We start from the raw sequence: 19,835 nt of genomic DNA, 5'->3' as shown, positions 1-19,835 counted from the left end.
ATATTATTCCCTGCCTCAGTGTCATCATTCTAATCAGCTATTCCTATTGAATTGCAAAACGTAATATATATTAAAAAAAAACCTCAATTTTAACCTTTTTTTTTCAAAAAAACCCTAGATTCAACTAAAACAAACAAAATCAAGCTAAAATCTATTGAATTTAGATCAAAAATTAGTTTAAAAAAAAAAAAAAACCTTAATATCTGATATTTGATCTAATATCCGATATCCAGTCGCGCGCTAATACTAGCCCCCAAAATGTGAGAAATAAGGGCCCACAGGTTTGTTATTTTTTTTAATGTAATGCTACATGTATCAGATATCTGATATTGAATCGGATATCCGATTGCTTGCATGTCTTATATTTTATATATAAGATATATAACATATAACATATAGCTTTGAAATATTATATTCACTTATATTTTATATATTATTATATTATATTATATATATTATATTACATTAATATATATTATAATTTAAGATATTATATTATATTATTATAATATAATATTATTATTATATTATATTATATTATTATATTATTATAATATAATAATATTATTATATTATATTATTATAATGTATTATATTATATTATATTATTATAATATAATATTATTATTATAGTATACTATTATATGATTATAATATAATAATAATAATATTATATTATAGTATAATAATAATTATTATAATAATATTATATTATATATTTAATAACAATATTATATTATAATATTATAATAATAATATATTTAATAATATTATATTAAAAAATATTATATTATAATATATTATACTGTTATAATATAATGTTTTTATATTATTATAATATTATAATAATAATGTCATATAATTATTGGATATCTGATATATAATCAAATATTCGATATTAAATCGGATATCCAATATTAGATCAAATATCCGATAAGGCTCGGCCTTTCCTTCCAGGCTTGGTACCTGGACAGGTGGAAAAAAGTCAGAGCGGATTTTGAAGCACTTTTAGACGTGTTCAAACTCCATTTTTTTCACATCGCCACTTTTTGGCACACCATGATCCTGCACATACCCATATATATATATATATGTACATACATATATATGTATATATATACATGTATATATACATATATGCATACACATATGTGTGTGGATCTATGTATGTATGTATGTATGTAAATATACATAGAGATCTTGTGGATTATGGATATTAGTGGAGATCTAGGATTTCATTGTCGTGCTCTTGTGGTCGCTGCATTTCATTGTCGTGCCCTTGCAATCTCTGCATCTCATTGTTGTTCCCTTGTGACCTTTGCATCTCAATCATTTTATTGTACCTAATTTGATGATAGTTCTATAGGCATTTTTAATCAACCCAGCTAATCAATAACTAGACCCATTTAATTTGTTTATGGCTTGTTTCTTTCTAAAAATATCTACTACGATATGTTTTTGTAAAATTTCTTGCAAACTTTTCCCATTTCTCCTAGTCTGCATTATTTGTGTGCAAGATTTTGAGGTAAGTCACTTAGTACCTTAAAAAAGATCTCTTTGTATATATACATATATGTATGTATGTATGTATGCATGCATGCATGCATGTATTATCTCTCTATGTATGTATATATATATATATGTATGTATGTATGTATGTATGTATGTATGTATGTATGCATGTATGTATGTATGTATGTATGTATGTATGTGCCCTTGTGATTGCCACATTTTGTTGTCGTGCCCTTGTGATCTTTGCATCTCATTACCATGCCCTTGTGATCTTTGCATCTCATTGCCATGCCCTTATGATCTCTTTATATGTATGTATATACATACATACATATATGTATATGTATATGTATTTACATATGTATATGTATATATATTAATATATACACACATACACACATATGTGTGTCTATGTAAATACATATACATATGTAAATACATACATATACATATATGTATGTATGTAAACAAAGAGATCTTTACATGAAAGAAAAATAATAAAACTCACTCAACATGTAGCATGGCCATAGATGCGATGACAACACCTATTGGTAAGTGGATTCCTTCTTTTCCTCACATTTTTCATGTGTTTATTTCACTTGACCTATTAGTTCTTAGGGGACATTTTGTAATATTTGATTCATTTTATGTAGGATGTGATGAGGACATTCCTAGATGTACCCATGTTAGATCTACGTGAATCACTGAAGAATTATGATGAATGAAGATGGACTTCCCCTAAGAGTAGCAGGAGGCAATGAGGACATTCTAGGTGAATCTCTTGGTTTCAGGCAATGTAGAAGGATGCCATAGTTCAATATGCAATCTCAATTCATATCCATATGATATTAGGTGGAGCTGAAAAAACCCAATAGGTTTGCATTTTTGTTATAGGTTAGACCTATTAAATAAATGTAAACATGGTGGATTTTTTCAGCTCTGCCTATTGTCCATGCATATAGAATGTAGTTGTATATGCATTCTCGATTCAGAGTGGCATTCTCAAGTTTATCAAATCAATGGTATGATGTTAATGAAGAATTTATTAGTGGAATGAATAAATTTTATGAATGAATGAAAAATTTTAATGGGGAATTTAGATGTTGGCGGGGGAGGGGGCGGGGGGGGTGGGAGCGGTGTGGGGTGGAGCCAAATAAGCTTCCAGCTACATGTGGTTGAAGCTCAACATTAGCCTATGATTGCATGAAAACTAATTGTGTGAATCTATTGTTATTCCTCATATTTATATTGCTTCTTGAAATATAAAAGTAAACATAAGAAATATTTTAGAGCTCATTATAACTAGAGAAAATGGGTGTCCTATCCATGATTATTAAAGCCATAAAAAAAATGCATTGACTTCACCTATTGAGGATGAATATTTTGAGACAAAAGGTGAAACCATGCCATGAATAATAAATCCATATAAGAAGGCATTGACTTCACCTTGATAACCTAGTTTGGAGACCAAAGGTGGTATGGCAGCTGTGTATTTGCAATGTCCCTCCCCATTTCCCTCAAGTGATTGTGCATTCTTATCTGACCATCTTCATCCTCCTCAACATGACATCTATTGAAAATAGTTTCCCAACCAAGTGTTCCATAAAACTCAGCGTCCCATGCTACAATGGCCACACTTCTTTCTCCAATGAATAAATATGCTGCATCCAAGAACATCTCCTTCTCTTGCTTCCCTAGAGCATCATAACTAACTTTGAGCCTCTTTGTTATGTCCTTGTGGGTAATCTGAGAATGCTTATTCAACATTTAGAGGTAATTTTTTTAAAAAATTAATTCAGTGTGTCATCACAATTGTGATGCATAGCCATCACTCCTACAATATTATTGTAACATACTCATCATAATTACAACTAATAGCTTTGACAGATGGCTGTCACTCCCACAACACCATTGTCGCACATCCATTGTGATTGTGACAATAGAGTGAAAGCCTAAGCTATCATCTTTGTGATGATTTACTGTGGTAGTTGTGATGACATGAAGATGAACTCTTGTCCTTGCCTTTTTCCAAGTTACAAAAACTCTATTCAGCGTAATTGTGACAAAAGCTTTTTCCATCACAATTTGTGACAATAGAAGTTTGATGCTCGTCCAATGGGAGCCAATTCCTGGTTTGGGCCCAAATGTAGTAGTGAAGCAAGACATACCCTCAAGTCTGTTCTTATACCAAAGATTGGTTTGCATAGCCACAAGAAAACATAGAGACAAAAAACTAATTTTTTTTTTTGAAATCTACATCACAAATATTGGCTTTGTATTAAGAGTTTAGAGCTCTGATACCATTTTAATTTCTTATAACCCAGTTACTGATTAATTTCACAATAAATTCATAGAAAAAAGCCCTATTTGATTTATAACAATTAATACTCGAGGTTAATTAACTAAAACTAAATAGCGAAAGTAAAATAATAGAACCCAAACATAATTAGATAATAACACAAATATACCCAGGAAACCCCAGCTCGAGGAAAAACTTGCAATTGTTAGATCTTCTATTCAACCTAACAAAAAATTTTCTCTTTGAGAGAAATACAATAGAATCCAATCCAATCCAATTACTAGTTTGCTATTGCAATCTTACATATATAGAGACCAATTACTTTATTTATCTTGCAAGAAAAAAATGTTTGCTTGCTTTCTTAGGCTTTAAATAATATATAAAATTTTACTACTTGTTTTTGTCAAACTCACAAACTTATAAATATTGTTTTAAAGAATAAAAACATAGTTGTTGCTAAATATCTTGTTAGAAATATTCAGGATATGATAAGTTATTGAGAGGGGAGGGGTGAATTAGTAACTTTAAAACTTTCTTTTAAATTTACCACACATCCATCTATACTACTATATATATTAGTATTGAAAGGTAAATCATTCATCACACAAAAGAACACAATATTTTTGTGACCTAGAAACCTTCCAAATAGAAAGTAAAACTGGGGTGGGGATAATACCCATAAAACTTCAATACTATAACATAAATTTGGCTTGTTAAAGCTTACATTGACCACTTCTGGTGATCTTTCCTTGTTTGGAGCACAAAAGATTGCTAGGTCCACCTTGTTAAAGGATTTACAAACATACAATGAAGTATGCACTAGGTTAGAAGATTTATAAAAAGACTATTAAGTCTACCTTGTTAGAGGATTTAAAAAATTGATTCACCTGTTAAGATGAAGTAGTTCCATCTACTTACAATTGATTGTTGATAAGATCCTTTATGCACTGATAACCTTATGTGATAGATGTAACTTTTCTGCCTCTGTATTGACCTTGCTGTATTGCTTGAACTACTGTTGAAAATCCTTCACATATCCTTCTCATTACTTCGCTATTTTTTCATACACATGATATCTTACAATACACCTTACATATATACCTTTCAAATTTACAAAACTACAAGGTCAACCAAAATAAAAGTGAACGAATACATTACAAATTCAGCCCAACAGTAAATAACTCAGGTTCATTGAAATGACTTGGTGACCTTCTGATAGATGACATCCACTGCATTACTCAAAATCGTCGTGCACTTAGTAGAAGTGAAGGCTCTATCCATACTAATCACTCGATGTAGTTATGAACTCGGTGACCACTGGTGACTTGGTAGATGCTACATACTGAGTTTACCTTGCTTCACTTGGTAAACACTACTCCTTCCAATGCTTGATTTACACTGAACTTCATGATGAAAACTTACTACTCGGTAGACATTGTGAAGCATGGTAGATATTGAGAAACTCAATAGAAACTGCTGGTCTTCACATTGCTTGTATTTACTTGGTAGCTTCAGGAAAGTCTCATGATTAAGTGGGAGTCTCACGGTTGAGTGGGAGCAATGGTAGATGAGGGTAAGCTGAGGGTTGACAGGTTTAATGGGTAGAACTTCCAGTTATGGAAGATGCAAATGGAAGACTATCTATATTAGAAGGATTTATGGAAGCCATTGGAAGGCAAAGCCAAGAATCAGGGAACTATGTTAGAGCCTGAATTGGATCTTTTGGATAGAAAGGCACTTAGAAGCATTCAGTTATGCTTAGCACCATTGGTGGCATTTAATATTACAAAAGCAAAGATGAGAGAAGATTTGATGAAAACCCTAGCGACACTGTATGAAAAGCCCTCTGCTTCAAACAAGGTATTTTTCATGAAGCATTTATTTAATATGAAAATGGCAAAAGGTGGATCTATTGAAAATCATTTAAATGAGTTTAATACTATTACTAGTCAGTTATCTTCTATGGGTATCAATTTTGATGAAGAAATTAGGGCTCTCTTGATTTTGTGTTCTTTGCCTAAAAGCTAGAATGGCTTGGTAATGGAAGTGAGTAATTTTGTTCCTAGATCTAGTACCCTAAAATATGATGATGTGATCGGTGTTGTTTTAAGTGAGGAAACTCCTAAGAAATCCTCAGGTGGATCTACATTAGGAAGTGCTTTGAATGCACAAAGTAGGGGCAGAATGACTGAGAGAGGAAGTCACTCTGGAAATCGTGGGAAATCAAGAGGAAAGTCAAAGGGGAAGAGGTCTCAATCGAGAGGACCAAATGATTGTTGGTACTATGGGAAACCAGGGCACGAAAAGAAATATTGCTGGAATCGAAAGAAAATGAAGGAGATAAATCAGATGGAGACAAGGAGGCAAATGTGGTAAGTAACAAATCCGAAGAGGATGCTTTGCTTCTGTCTTTAGAAAGTGTTGATGATTCATGGGTTTTAGATTTTGGTGCTTCATTTCATGCTACACCTCATAGAGGTTATTTCGTTGATTATTTCCAAGGAGATTTTGGGCTTATTTATTTGGGGGATAATGAGCCCTGTCAAATTGTTGGAAAGGGAAAAATTAAGATTAAGTTGCAGAATGGGAATCATTGGCTACTACATGAGGTAAGACGTGTTCCAAGGCTGAGTAGGAATTTAATTTCAGCAGGGCAACTCGGTGATGAGGGTTGTGTAGTTACTTTTAATGATAAAAATTGGAAGGTTTCAAAAGGTTCTCTTGTAGTAGCAAAAGGTGTGAAAGTAGGCACCTTATATCTTTGTATAGTATTGTTCCTTCTACTTTGATTGTTTTAGAGAAAAATGAATGTTCAGGAACAATTGCTGCAGTTAAGTAGGGAGAACAAATAGTTGCTATAGATTCTCATACAGTGTTGTGGCACAACAGACTTGGGTGCATGAGTGAGAAAGGTATGAAACTAATTCATTCAAAGAAAGTTTGACCAGGTCTAAAATGTGTTAATATGGATTTATGTGAAAGTTGTGTGTATGAAAAACAAAAGAGAGTGCGTTTTGTAAAGATTGGGAAAGAAAAAAAAAAGGAGAAATTAGAACTTGTGCATACAGATGTATGGGGACCAGCTTAGGTATCTTCCCTTGGTGGCTCTCATTATTATGTTACATTTATTGATGACGCAACTAGAAAAGTATTGGTTTATTTCCTTAGATAGAAATCTAATGTATTTTAAACTTTTAAGAAATGGAAATGCTTGGTTGAAAATGAGACTGGTAAGAAATGAAAATGTCTTAGATCTGATAATGGTGGTGAGTATTGCAATCATGAATTTGAAGATTATTTCTCCACTAATGGTATTCGTAGATAGAAAACTGTTCCAAGGACTCCATAGGAAAATGGAGTGGCTAAACACATGAACAAGACTATAATGGAGCATGCAAGGAGCATGAGGTTGCATGCTAGGTTGCCCTTACACATGTGGGTAAAGGCTGTCAATACTGCTATATATTTGATTAATAGAGGTCCCTCTACTCCTTTGGGCTATGGTATTCTAGAGGAGGCATGGACTGGTAAGAAGGTGAGTTATTCTTTTCTCAAGACCTTTGGTTGTGAAGCTTTTTCTCATATAGACTCTGAAAATAGAACCAAGCTAGAAGATAAATCAAAGAAATGTGTCTTTGTTTGATATGGCATTAATGAATTTGGTTATAGGCTTAGGGATTTTGCAAATCATAAAATTGTTAGAAGTCAGGATGTCATATTCAATGAGAAAATGTTTTACAAATATTTGTTGTAGCAAAATGAGAAGAAAGAAGATGATTATGTAGTGCTAGATGATACTCCAAAAGTTGATGTTCTAGCCATTCCTCATGATGTGCAACAATTGCAACAAAAAATACCACACACACCAGTGAATGTTAGATGGTCAACAAGGAAAATTAGACCTCCACAAAGATTTTCTCCCTCTTTGTATTCTATTTTACTTACTGATGCTGGTGAACCTGAAAGTTATGATGAAGCTGTGCAGGTGGATACTAAGATTCAGTGGGAGTCTACAATGAAAGATGAAATGAACTCTTTGCTGAAGAACAAGACATGGGATCTATGCAAGTTGCCTATAGGTAAAAAGGCTTTACAGAATAAGTGGGTTTATAGGGTGAAAGAAGAGGAAGGAGGTAAGAAAATATTTAAGGCCAGGTTAGTTGTAAAAGGATTTGCACAGGAAAAGGGAATTGATTTTGATGAGATATTTTCTCCTGTTGTTAAAATGACTTCTATCTGCACTGTTTTAAGTCTTGTAGCTACTGAACATTTTCATTTAGACTAGATGGATGTTAAAATAGCCTTCCTTCATGGTGATTTGGATGAAGAAATCTATATGGCTTAGCCACAGGGATTTGAGGTCAAAGGTAAGGAGAACTTAGTGTGCAAATTGAAGAAAAATTTATATGGCTTGAAGCAAGCCCCTCGGCAATGGTATCTAAAATTTGATAGGTTTATGCATGAGCATGGCTATAACATGTGTCATTCGGATTATTGTGTTTATTTTAAGAGGTTGGATGATGATAGCTACATTATTTTATGTTTATATATTGATGATATGCTTGTAGCTGGGTCTAACATGGATCATATTAAGGGGCTGAAACGCCAGTTAGCACATGCATTTTATATGAAGGATTTGGGGGTAGAAAAATAAATCTTTGGTATGAAGATTTGTAGAGATAGGAAGAATAGAATATTGATGCTATCTCAGGCTGATTATGTTGAGAAGGTGTTGCAACGTTTCTCTATGGAGAATGCTAAAGCTATCAGCACACCTTTACCTAATCATTTGAAATTGACTAAGGAGATGTGTCCTATGACATAGGAAGAGGAGGATAAGATGTCCAAGGTACCCTATGATTCAACTATAGGAAGCTTGATGTATGCTATGGCATGCACTAGGCCAGATATTGCCGATGCAGTAGGAGTCGTTAGTAGGTATATGAGTCATCTAGGATTTGAGCATTGGAACGCTGTCAAGTGGATTCTAAGATATTTGAGAGGAACATCCAATAAGTGTTTACACTTTTGGGGCTCTACTACTAATTTACAGGGAAATGTTGACTCAGATTTGGCAAGGGATATTGATACTCGGTGGAGTACTATAGGTTATGTCTTTACTGTTGGTGGGGCAACCATGAGCTGGGTTTCTAGGTTACAGAAGATTAATGCTCTATCCACTATAGATGCAGAGTATGTTGCTGCTACAGAGGTAGCCAAGGAGATGATATGGATTCAGTTCTTCTTGGAAGAATTGTGACATCCTTAGAAGGATAATTATTTGTTCACAGATAGTCAGAGTTCCATTCATCTTGCAAAGAATTCAACTCTGCATTCTAAGACCAAACACATACAGTTGTGGTACCATTTCATCTAGTCAGTTTTGGAGGATGGACAGTTAAATCTAGAGAAGATACAAACAAATGATAATCCAACAGATATGTTGACAAAGGTTGTAACAGGAGAGAAGCTGAACTCCTCTTCAACTTCGATTGGTCTTTTAGACTTAACATGAATAAAAGAATAGAAGAGTCTAGGGTGGTTTGATCCAGTGGAAGTCCCATGTGGTAGTGGTATTGCTATAGGATCAGTCTCCAAGTGGGAGATTGTTGTTTAGTGTGGAGCTTGATCAGTCCCCAAGTGGGAGATTGTTAGATTGTGGTGACTAATCAGGAAAGTATTGTACATACTTCATAATTAGTGGGGTTTGAATTTTTTTTTTGGTACTATTCGCCATTCGCAAGAATTTTTTTGGTACTATTCACCATTCATAGATTTGCCACTAAAGTTATGGATAATTATGGACGACATGTTATAACCCTAAAGTGGTTTAATACTTGTATAAAAGGGTTTAGGGTTGGGTATTTTCATGTTGTTGTGAAGAAAAATTTCTTCTTGTGGTGATATTGAGCTGTAAGGGATTATGGACTGTAATCAGGTTGTAATCACTAGATTGTAATAAGATCAGACTTGTTGTTTGGTGGACGTAGCCCAGGGATTGGGTGAACCATGTTAAATCTTGGTGCCTTGTGTTTATTTCTATGTGATCTATTATTTTTCTGTTATTGGTTATATTTGCATGTAATTTTTTATTTCTATCCGTGGTTGTTAGGATAAACCACAGACAGAAATAAGAACTACATGCAAATATAACCAATAACAAAAAATAATAGATCACATAGAAATGAACATAAGGCACCAAGATTTAAAATGGTTCACCCAATCCCTGGGCTACGTCCACCAAACAACAAGTCTGATCTTATTACAATCCAGTGACTACAACCTGATTATAGTCCGTAATCCCTTATAGCTCAATGCCGCCGCAAGAAGCAATTTTGCTTCACAAAAAGATGAAAATACCCAAACCTAAACCCTTTTATACAAGTATTAAACCACTTTAGGGTTATAACATGTCGGCCATAATTAGCCATAACTTTAGTGGCGAATCTACGAATGGTGAATAGTACCAAAAAAATTCTTAAGAATGGCGAATAGTACCAATTTTTTTTTACCCCACTAATTATGAAGTATGTATAGTACTTTCCTGATTAGTCACCATAATCTAACACTATCCATACTAATCACTCGATGTAGTTTTGAACTCGGTAACCACTGGTGACTTGGTAGATATTGCATATTGAGTTTACCTTGCTTCACTTGGTAAACACTACACCTTCCGATGCTCGATTTACACTGAACTTCATGACACAAACTTACTACTCGATAGACATTGTGAAGCATGGTAGATACTGAGAAACTCGATAGACACTGTTGGTCTTCACATTGCTTGTATTTACTCGGTAGCTTCAAGAATGCTCAGTGTAAACTGATTAACTACTAAGCTTACAAGGTAACCACTAAATGCTCAGTAAGCATTCAGAATCAAGTAACTGTTGTCACTAATGAAAAATATAATATAATGCCAACAATCTCCTCCTTTGGCATTAGTGACAAAAACACTTATGAACCAAAACTTATGTTAATTGACATTCTGGTTTTGATTTTCCAAAATTGATCTTTGTAAAGTTGTTGTATATACATATCTTACATATCTCCCCCATACATATGGCGTAATACATATACATAACTTTTATCTAAACATATGTCAATTTATTTTCTTTCTTAATTCTCTACAAGTCTCTTTTATATCCCTTGCTCCCTTCTCTTGTTCATCTCGTACTCCCCCCTTTTGACAATAATGCCAAAGAGTATATATAATAAATTCAAATAGAGACACTAAAATGTGAGAGAAATTTAGAGTGTACCTTGAGAATAAGAGACAATGTCTTATCCCAATTACTTTGAAAAATTTTGTAGGTGAAGAGAGCCACTTGAACTTCTGCAGAAAGTTCAATCATATGATCTACTATAGAAAAATTGTTGTCTTGGATCAATGTTTTTGAACAGGCAATATGTTTCTGCAATTGGTCCATGACTGGAAGGATCATATTCTGGATGTTAATTAGTATAGACCTGATCCTGGCTTCTTCTCTAAGTAACTTTGCCTACATTTCTGACAAAGATTTCACCTTCATGTGATGTGAAGAGCTTGAACTATGGTCAAGTTGTAACTTTTGAGCACTAGCCTTCATATCCACATCAATCTTATTTAATTTTTCTTTAACATCCTTGGTGTAATTAGTAACATCACAAAGCTTTCCAAAAAGTAATGTTACATTTGTAAAAGATTGCTCAAGGTTGCTCAAAATTGTGGATAATTCTACCTACTTTATTGCAATGTGTTGAGAAATGTACTCAAGCACCTTATTGTCAAATTTCTTCTCTGCCTTTTCAATGAGCTTCTCTTGCCCAAAGGTGTCCTCATTGAACTTATTAACAACCTCTTCTAATTGTAACAAAATGTGTTGAGATGGCTCAACATCAACACCAATAGCTTCAGTAATTATATTTTTGGAATTCTTGATTATTGTGTATTCTCTTTCCCTATCTTCTCTTAGCTACTTCTACCTTGCCTTTTTCTCTAAAGGATGACTGACCACTCTCATTTCATTGGCTGAGGTAGTGTGCAAATCTATCTTGGGAATAATAATTTCTTTATCCAAGTCTATATCTTCATCAATTTCCTTACCAGTAAGTAGAAGTTTTAGAGGAGTCTTTGGTTTTACTTCAGTGATTGTTTCCTTGGATTTTGAAATAGAAACAATAGTTAATATAGACGGACTAGTAGAAAAAAATTGAATTGCTCCAATTGGAGGAAAAATGAGAGAAGTACCAACTGTATCCTAAATTGATGTGCTTCCCAAAAATGATGTACTAATAGGTAATGTACAAGATGGAATATTTACAATTGAAGAACTAATGGAAATTGGTGCAGTCAGAGCTATGGCAAGAAAAATTGTAGAATGGGTTGGAAGACTTACTATACATGAAGTTGTGGAACTAACAACTATGCATGTTGCTGTGATTGATTGCTCGAGTGCTGATGAAGAGGGCTACAACTCAGTAGATGAAGTAATTGATACTTCCATAGAAGATACCTGGAGCTGTGGGGTGGTAGGAGCATATGATATTTCTGATGTGGATGCAATCAATCCTACTAAAGCTGACTCCAACCCTGATGATGGTACTCACTTAGGTAGAGAGTGAGGAAGGGAAGCAATGACTTCCGCTGCAATCTTCATTGGATCATCTTCTTCATCCACTTCCTCCTTGTCTTCCTCTTCAACTTCTTCCCTTATCTCTTCATCATCATCCCTTAGTGCCTGATAATCTTCAACATCAAAAGTAGTACATGGAGTGCTATCATCATATTTATCATCACTATCACCATCATCATCCTTGATCTCAACTGGACCATCACTAGGCTTATGCAAATGATAGATGTTCTTCCAAATGTTTGTTGAATCTCTTACAACATGCTCAATGTCCTTAATTAGAATCAAACATGTGTGAAATTTGATCATCATTTTGCCTTCATTATTCTTCATGGCTGCCTTTATTTCTGCCTCAGTGAGATTTGACAATAGTTTCTTCAAGGATTGTTCATAGATGTCCTTGGCTAGCTGTGTGGCTGGCTCCCACCTGGGTTGCAGTCTTACTAATAATTCTTTTGAGATCTGAGGAGCACTTTGGTCTGGGGAATACTTCCACTTTCCCATTTTGGAGAGTACCAACTCCTCAATTTGCATCTTCTCGACATCAGTTCTAGTTTCAAACTTTAAAGCCTTGAAGTTTGTGATTCCAGCTCCTTCTTCCATCTATTTCAGCCTTTCTTGGAAGGTAAGTTGGGGCTTGTTAAATACTACTTCACCTTTATCTTTGCCTTTACCTCTCCTGGTGAAAATAGCTGTGGAGGCCTTTGGAGGTTTAGTAATGATAACCCTCCCTTTCTTCTTTGTTAGCTCTGCCTCCTTTTCTGATTCTTGCTCTTCATCTTCTCATTTTTTATCTTCTTCTTTGTCCTCTCCTTTTCCCCTAGTTAGCATTAAGGGACCAGTGACAATTTTCATCTTAGCAATCTTTCTCTTACCTTTGTTGATTGCTTGAGGTAGCTTAATTTCTAATTCAATTCTAGCTTTTGCCTCATCATAAGTACCAAATATTGGTTGCTTGGGATCTACAGGCTCATTTACCAATGCTTCAATGATGTTCCTAGTTTCATCAATATTGACCTCATAAGAGAGAGGTTTCACCCATGCAACTCGGGGCTTGACTGCCTAAATGTATACTCTATCGTAGTCTACCATGAAACATACATAATCTTTATAGTCCTCAACAAGTTTAGGAGGAATCTTGAACCTATTTTTCATTCTTTCTTTGAAGTCTTCAAAATAATTATCCATTATACTGTTGAAGTTTACACCCATTTATGCTATAAACTCATTTATTTGATACAAAATGGGAACATCCTTTCTCCATATGATAGAACCTTTGGATGGAAAGAATTTTTGCACATAAATGAAGAGACATGTTAATAAAGAACCAAATTTGCAAGTATTGTTCTTTGATGACTTGATGCTATCCATATTCTTGTTTAGTTGCTTTAGTAGTAGCTTTGACAAGTCAAATTCCATGTTTTTCTTCACAACTTTGAATGCTAAGTCTACTGCTTCACATGGCACACTGTTCAAATGACTGGAACTGTAAATCTTGTGAGCAATTACATGAATTTTGAACCTCAGCTCTACATTGGTAATGGTGCTAATTTTCAACCCTCTACCATCCCACTTGGCTAGGGTTTTCTTTTGGAGTTCATCCTGACCTAGGGTTTTGGTGGACTTAGCTTTGATCAGAATGGGAAGGCAAGTAATCTTTTGAATCCTCTTTTTGGTGATCAATATGGCCTGCTCCAACCATAATTGACCATTGTGAACATGACTAAGATTATACCTAATCCATTTTATCTGAAAGCTTCTTGGCAGGTGTGATATGCGTGTCAACCCTTTGTTTCCAAATGCTTGTGCTCTGGTTTCAATGAGCCATCAACACACATTTCTTCTAAAGCACTATCCATTTTTAGGGTTCCTATCTCTTGAATTGAACACTTAAAATGAGTGTGGATATCATTAATCAGAAGTACCTTTGGTGAAATTCATGATTGTGCACCATTAGGGTCGAGTGCCTCCACCACTACTCGAACTAACTTGAAATTTAGTGCTTTCCACTCTACAGCCTTGACCAACATCTCTGATCCTCTTTTCACCTTGCTACTACTGGTACTTATAGATGCCATTTCTGCTTGGTAAGTGATGAAAACAAATTCCCTAACTGTAAATTCTTTCAAAATCACTTGGAAGCACTTGAATGCACCTGGAAATCTCTTTGCTCTTGAAGACATGGTGAAAAATGAAGTTGAATTCTGCCCTTTTGATGAAATTTTTCCATTAATGCTAGGTACCATACTAACGTAGTGTGTGATAGATTGTCATCCACTGATCTAACTCGGTAAGAGTATCAACTCAGCAAATGAACCAAATTTGTTTTGCTCTCGACCTCGCTCGATAAGGTCTTAAACCAACTTTCCTTAGTGGAGTCTCATGCAACTCAGTAAAAGATAACCTTTCTATGATCCTGGTGTATCTAGAATACTAATTGGATCATTTTCATTCCTCACATTTCTTAGAACTGCTTATGATTTTCTTGCTAAGTACAACTCCAACACATTCTTAGGAATTTAGTTTGTGGGGATGGAGTCACCCTCTTCTTGAGTGACTTCACTTTCATGATTTGAGCTTGTATCTTCAGTGGATTTAGGAATCCATTGCTACTTCATTTTTTTCCTTATGTTATCAGCCCTTGCTTTCTTTTCATCTTCAATTTTGCCTATATTGATGTAGTTCTTAGCTATATAACCGAGTTCAGTGCATGTGTAACACCTTATAGTAGTGTCCTTCCTTAGGTGATGCCTTGCACAATTTATACCAGTGTGTCCATATTCTCCACAATAATGACATCTACTCCAGGTATTGTAGTCCCATCCAAATATTGCCTTTACTAATTGTTTAGCTAGATTGAATGATTTAGATCTGCATTAAGATGCCTTGTGACCATGCTTTTTGCATTTGTGACATTTACCTTCAAATTTTGGTTTCTCCTTGCATTCATTGGCTTTGTGACCATGCTGATTATAGTTATAGCACTTTCCATTGAATTTTCCTTTTTCATTGCTCTAGCATTTGTTTGATGTATGACTAATTTTCCCACAATGATTGCATGAGGGTTTTAGATTCCTTTTTGCACCTTTCTTTGAAGATTCACCTTTTTCTTCATTGTATCCAAGTCCTGCTTTACCTTTTTGCCTATGAAGATTCTTCTCATTTTGTTGATTCAATTGATTCATGTCTTCTTGTGATTTCAAAATTCTCTCATTGATTTGTTTTTTAGCATTTAGGTCATCCTTTAATTTTTCAATGATTTTCTTTTCACATCTCAGTTCTCTCATTGTTCTTTCATTGATTTCCCCTTCATAATTTAGATCACTTCTTATTCTTTCATTCCGTGCTTTGAGAATTTTGATTTCTTCATTTTCTTCAGTGATTTGATCAATGAGGTCTTCATGCTGATTGGATTGATTTTGTTCTACATTGTTTCTTACCTCCAAGTCTTCATTTACCTTATTCCTTTGTTCCAAAATTTCACATAGACTGATTGATTGGATTTCTTGTTCTCTTTTAAGTTTCATTACTTCTTCTTGCAGATAGTCATTCTTTGCTAGGAGTTCTTTGATTGCCTCATTAGCTTCATCTGAGCTGCTTGATGGGAAAAAGTCTTCAATCATTTCTTCAACATACTGATGGTCAGCCATTTGTCTTGCAAGTTCCTTCCTTCTTTTGAAGGATTGGGAAAGGTGCTCTTTTGCTTCTTTAAGTTGAGCTATGGCCATCTCCAGATCTAGCTTTTCATTTTCAATTGCCTTGTCAAGTCTGAATATCTCCATTTGCCCTTAGATCTTTGCTCAAGCTGCAAAGCTTTTATCCTGAGAACCACAAAGCTCTGATACCAATTGTTGGAAATATTTAAGATATGATAAGTTACTAAGAGGGGAGGGGTGAATCAGTAACTTTAAAACTTTCTTTTAAATTTACCACACATTAATCTATACTACTGTATACAATAGTATTGAAAGGTAAATCATTCATCACACAAAAAGAACACAATATTTTGGTGACCCAGAAACCTTCCAAATAGAAATTAAAACTGGGGTGAGGATGATACCCACAAAACTTCAATACTACAGCATAAAGTTGGCCTATTAAGGCTTACATTGACCACTTTTGGTGATCTTTCCCTGTTAGGAGCACAAAGGACTACTAGGTCCACCTTGTTAAAGGATTTACAAACATACAATGAAATACACACTCGGTTAGGAGATTTATACAAAGATTGTTAAGTCTACCTTGTTAGAGGATTTAGAAAATTGATTTAGCTATTAAGATGAAGCAATGGATCTACTTACAACTGATTGCTAATAAGATCCTTTATGCACTAATCACCTTATGTGATGGATATAAGTTTTCTGCCTCTGTATTGACCTTGTTGTATTCCTTGAACTGCTACTAAAAATCCTTCGCATATTCTTCTCATTACGTCGCTATTTTTTCATACACATGATATTTGACAATAAACCTTACATATATACCTTTCAAATTTACAAAACTACAAGGTCGGCCAAAATACAAGTGAACGAATACATTACAAAGTCAACCCAACAATAAATAAGTTAGGTTCACTAAACTGACTTAGTGACCTTCTGATACACGACGTCCACTACATTACTCAACATCAACATGCACTCAGTAGAAGTGAAGGTTTGGTCCATACTAATCACTTGATGTAGTTCTATACTCGGTAACCACTGGTGACTCGGTAGATGTAGTCACTTGGTAGATATTGCATACTGAGTTTATCTTGCTTCACTCAGTAAACACTACTTCTTCCAACACTTGGTTTACATTGAACTTCATGACATAAACTTACTGCTCGGTAGACATTGTGAAGCATGGTAGATACTAAGAAACTCGGTAGACACTACTGGTCTTCATATTGCCTGTATTTACTTGGTAGCTTCAGGAATGCTCGGTGTGAACTATTTAATTGCTAAGCTTACAAGGTAACCACTAAATGCTCGGTAAGCATTCAGAATTGAGTAAGTGTTGTCACTAATGACAAATATAACATAATGCCAACATATCCAACTCAAGTTTCTTTAAAAAAACTTCTCTTCATGTTATGAGCTAAACAAAACAAACTAACAGTCAAGATATTTCCTCTAATATCATCCCTAATAAAATTATTCCTATTCATTGACTTCCTATTTGGACTTTTCCATTAACATAATTATCATCATGACTAGACAAATTGCATTGAGGTGGCTTCTAGTATGGATCAAAATTTGAACATATCCTTGCTAAGATGTCTTTCGACTAGGGCATCTACCAACCATAGAAGAGGATAAAGTGTGATCTATGTTCTTGATAGGGTATGAACACAATCTTGGACCTCTGCAAGATTTATTCGATGTTTGATAATATATTGAACATCATAGCATATGCCCACAAATTTTCATTTTTCATTACTGTGCTGCTATGTTTTATGCTCCTATGAGGAATTCCTCAAATTTTGGATGAACTTATTTGCATCACTTGGGACAAATCAATAATCAATATTGATTTGAAAAATATTATTATTTGGATTTGGTACCCATGGTATGAAATAGATAAAGCCTCAATATATCAGGATGTTTCTTAGCAATCAAAATTTGTTCCTATACCTTGTAGAGATGCTACCATTTGGGTTTGGATACTTCCCCATTTGAGTCATCTCAAGATGGAGACTTCACTATTTATAGCTGCCAATGTCATCTTTCAGTGACATTATGGTAGCAAGACTCTCATTATATAAAGAAGTTGATAGATTGGACCTCTTCTACATGTTAGTGTTTCAAGTTGAGGACCCATAATTTTGTACTTTTGCATCAAAACTATGTATTTAAATTGTATCAGAGTTTAGAGTTTAGAGTTCAGAATCTCTTCCATATATATTACAAGATAAAGTCTACCAGTCAAAGAGACACAATAAAATTTAATGAAAAGAGAGATTAAGAAGAAGAATTTGGCTTCCCAAAGAAACCCAACACACTTTTCTAGCACAAAATAGAATCAAATTCTATAGCTTGCAAAAATCAAAGGTGTTTTAAGGCTCCTCAAACCACCAAAAAGATAAAAGATGGCTTCAAGAGCCATCACCCTAGACCAATGGAGTTCCTCAAAGTAGGTTTTAGAAGGAAATCTAAACTCCATACATGGGGTTGAATAACCTAAAAATTTTCTATTGCCACAAATGAAAACATCTATCTAACCAAAATAGACCTTGGAAATTTTCTTCATCCTTCTGAACAAAAAGAAAAAATGAGAAAAAAGACCCAATTGAAAGGAAACTTTTGAAGCCCAGGAGATACTACTTCTTTTAGCACCATCCAAGATGATAGAAACACTAAATCCCCCATCCATCCAACTCAAATGAGGAGAGGAGTAAAGATTAGAACCTCTAATCATAAACACCTTCCAACAATCCAATATGTAGATAACACCCTTATTATAGTATAGATGAGGAGAGTAAGGAACAATCCATGAAAAACCAATGATTCCCTCATCCTTCAACGAACATAATTTTTCAGCCTCCTCAAAAAGGTATAGAACTTCCTTTAAATGATCAAACACCTTACAAAGGACCAACACCAAGACCACTTCTTCTTTGAGCACACAAGAAGCCAAGTTATTCCATAAAGAGCTACTACAATACATTCCCACAATGTAAAGCTTCACCACAAAGATGAAGATTCCACATTGAAATTTCTCAAAAATGGAAGGAGAAGACACTCCATGAGCCAAACTTCCTCTAGAGGAAAGCTAAAAAACAACAACACTAATGGGAATAACTTCACCTCAAAGGAGATTCCAAGACAACCCACGATGAGAGAAAAATAAAGTCTTCTAAAAGAGAGAAATAAACAATGCTAACATTCCAAGCTGAGCTAACCAAGCCCCAAACCTCAATCATAAAAAACCTCTATAGACATAAAGAAAGGACAACATGCACCTAGATACCTACAACCTCAGCCCATACCAAATAAAATCTCTCAAAAAATGGAAAGGCCCCAAAAGACATATAGAGAGGGCCTTAATAGGAGGAGGGAGAGATGCCAAAGGCCTACTCTCAACTTTGACACTTCAAAGAAGCCCAACTTATTTAGAGGAAAAGCCCACATAGTAGAATCTCTACACATTAAAGTCCACATAGAAATAGGAAAGGTGTAAAAGCACCATTAAAAACAACAACACCCGAAGAGACTTCTCCACTCTAGAGAACATTGCTAGAGTACAAGAAATCAAACCAAGGGCTCCAAATGACACAAAATATCTAGCAACAATGAGAGAAAATACATAACCTCATAGCCCCCATACCAAAACAACTAAATAAAGAGCTAAGGGATAGAACAAACAAGAGAAGATGCACAAAGTGTAGACCAGGCCTAGCTAAGGTAAGGCCAGAAAAATAAATGGAA

At 34.6% G+C, this 19,835-nt stretch overlaps 1 pseudogene; it reads left to right on the top strand.

The window, feature by feature from the left end:
- LOC149563147 (cytochrome P450 750A1-like) overlaps positions 1-19,835 on the top strand; it is a 78,105-nt pseudogene that overhangs the window by 42,905 nt on the left and 15,365 nt on the right.

Source organism: Cupressus sempervirens, chromosome 4, assembly GCF_028749045.1.
Source record: "Cupressus sempervirens isolate cs-2001-9-10 chromosome 4, ASM2874904v1, whole genome shotgun sequence".
NCBI classification, from domain to species: domain Eukaryota; kingdom Viridiplantae; phylum Streptophyta; class Pinopsida; order Cupressales; family Cupressaceae; genus Cupressus; species Cupressus sempervirens.
This window is presented reverse-complemented; position numbering and strand designations above follow the sequence as displayed.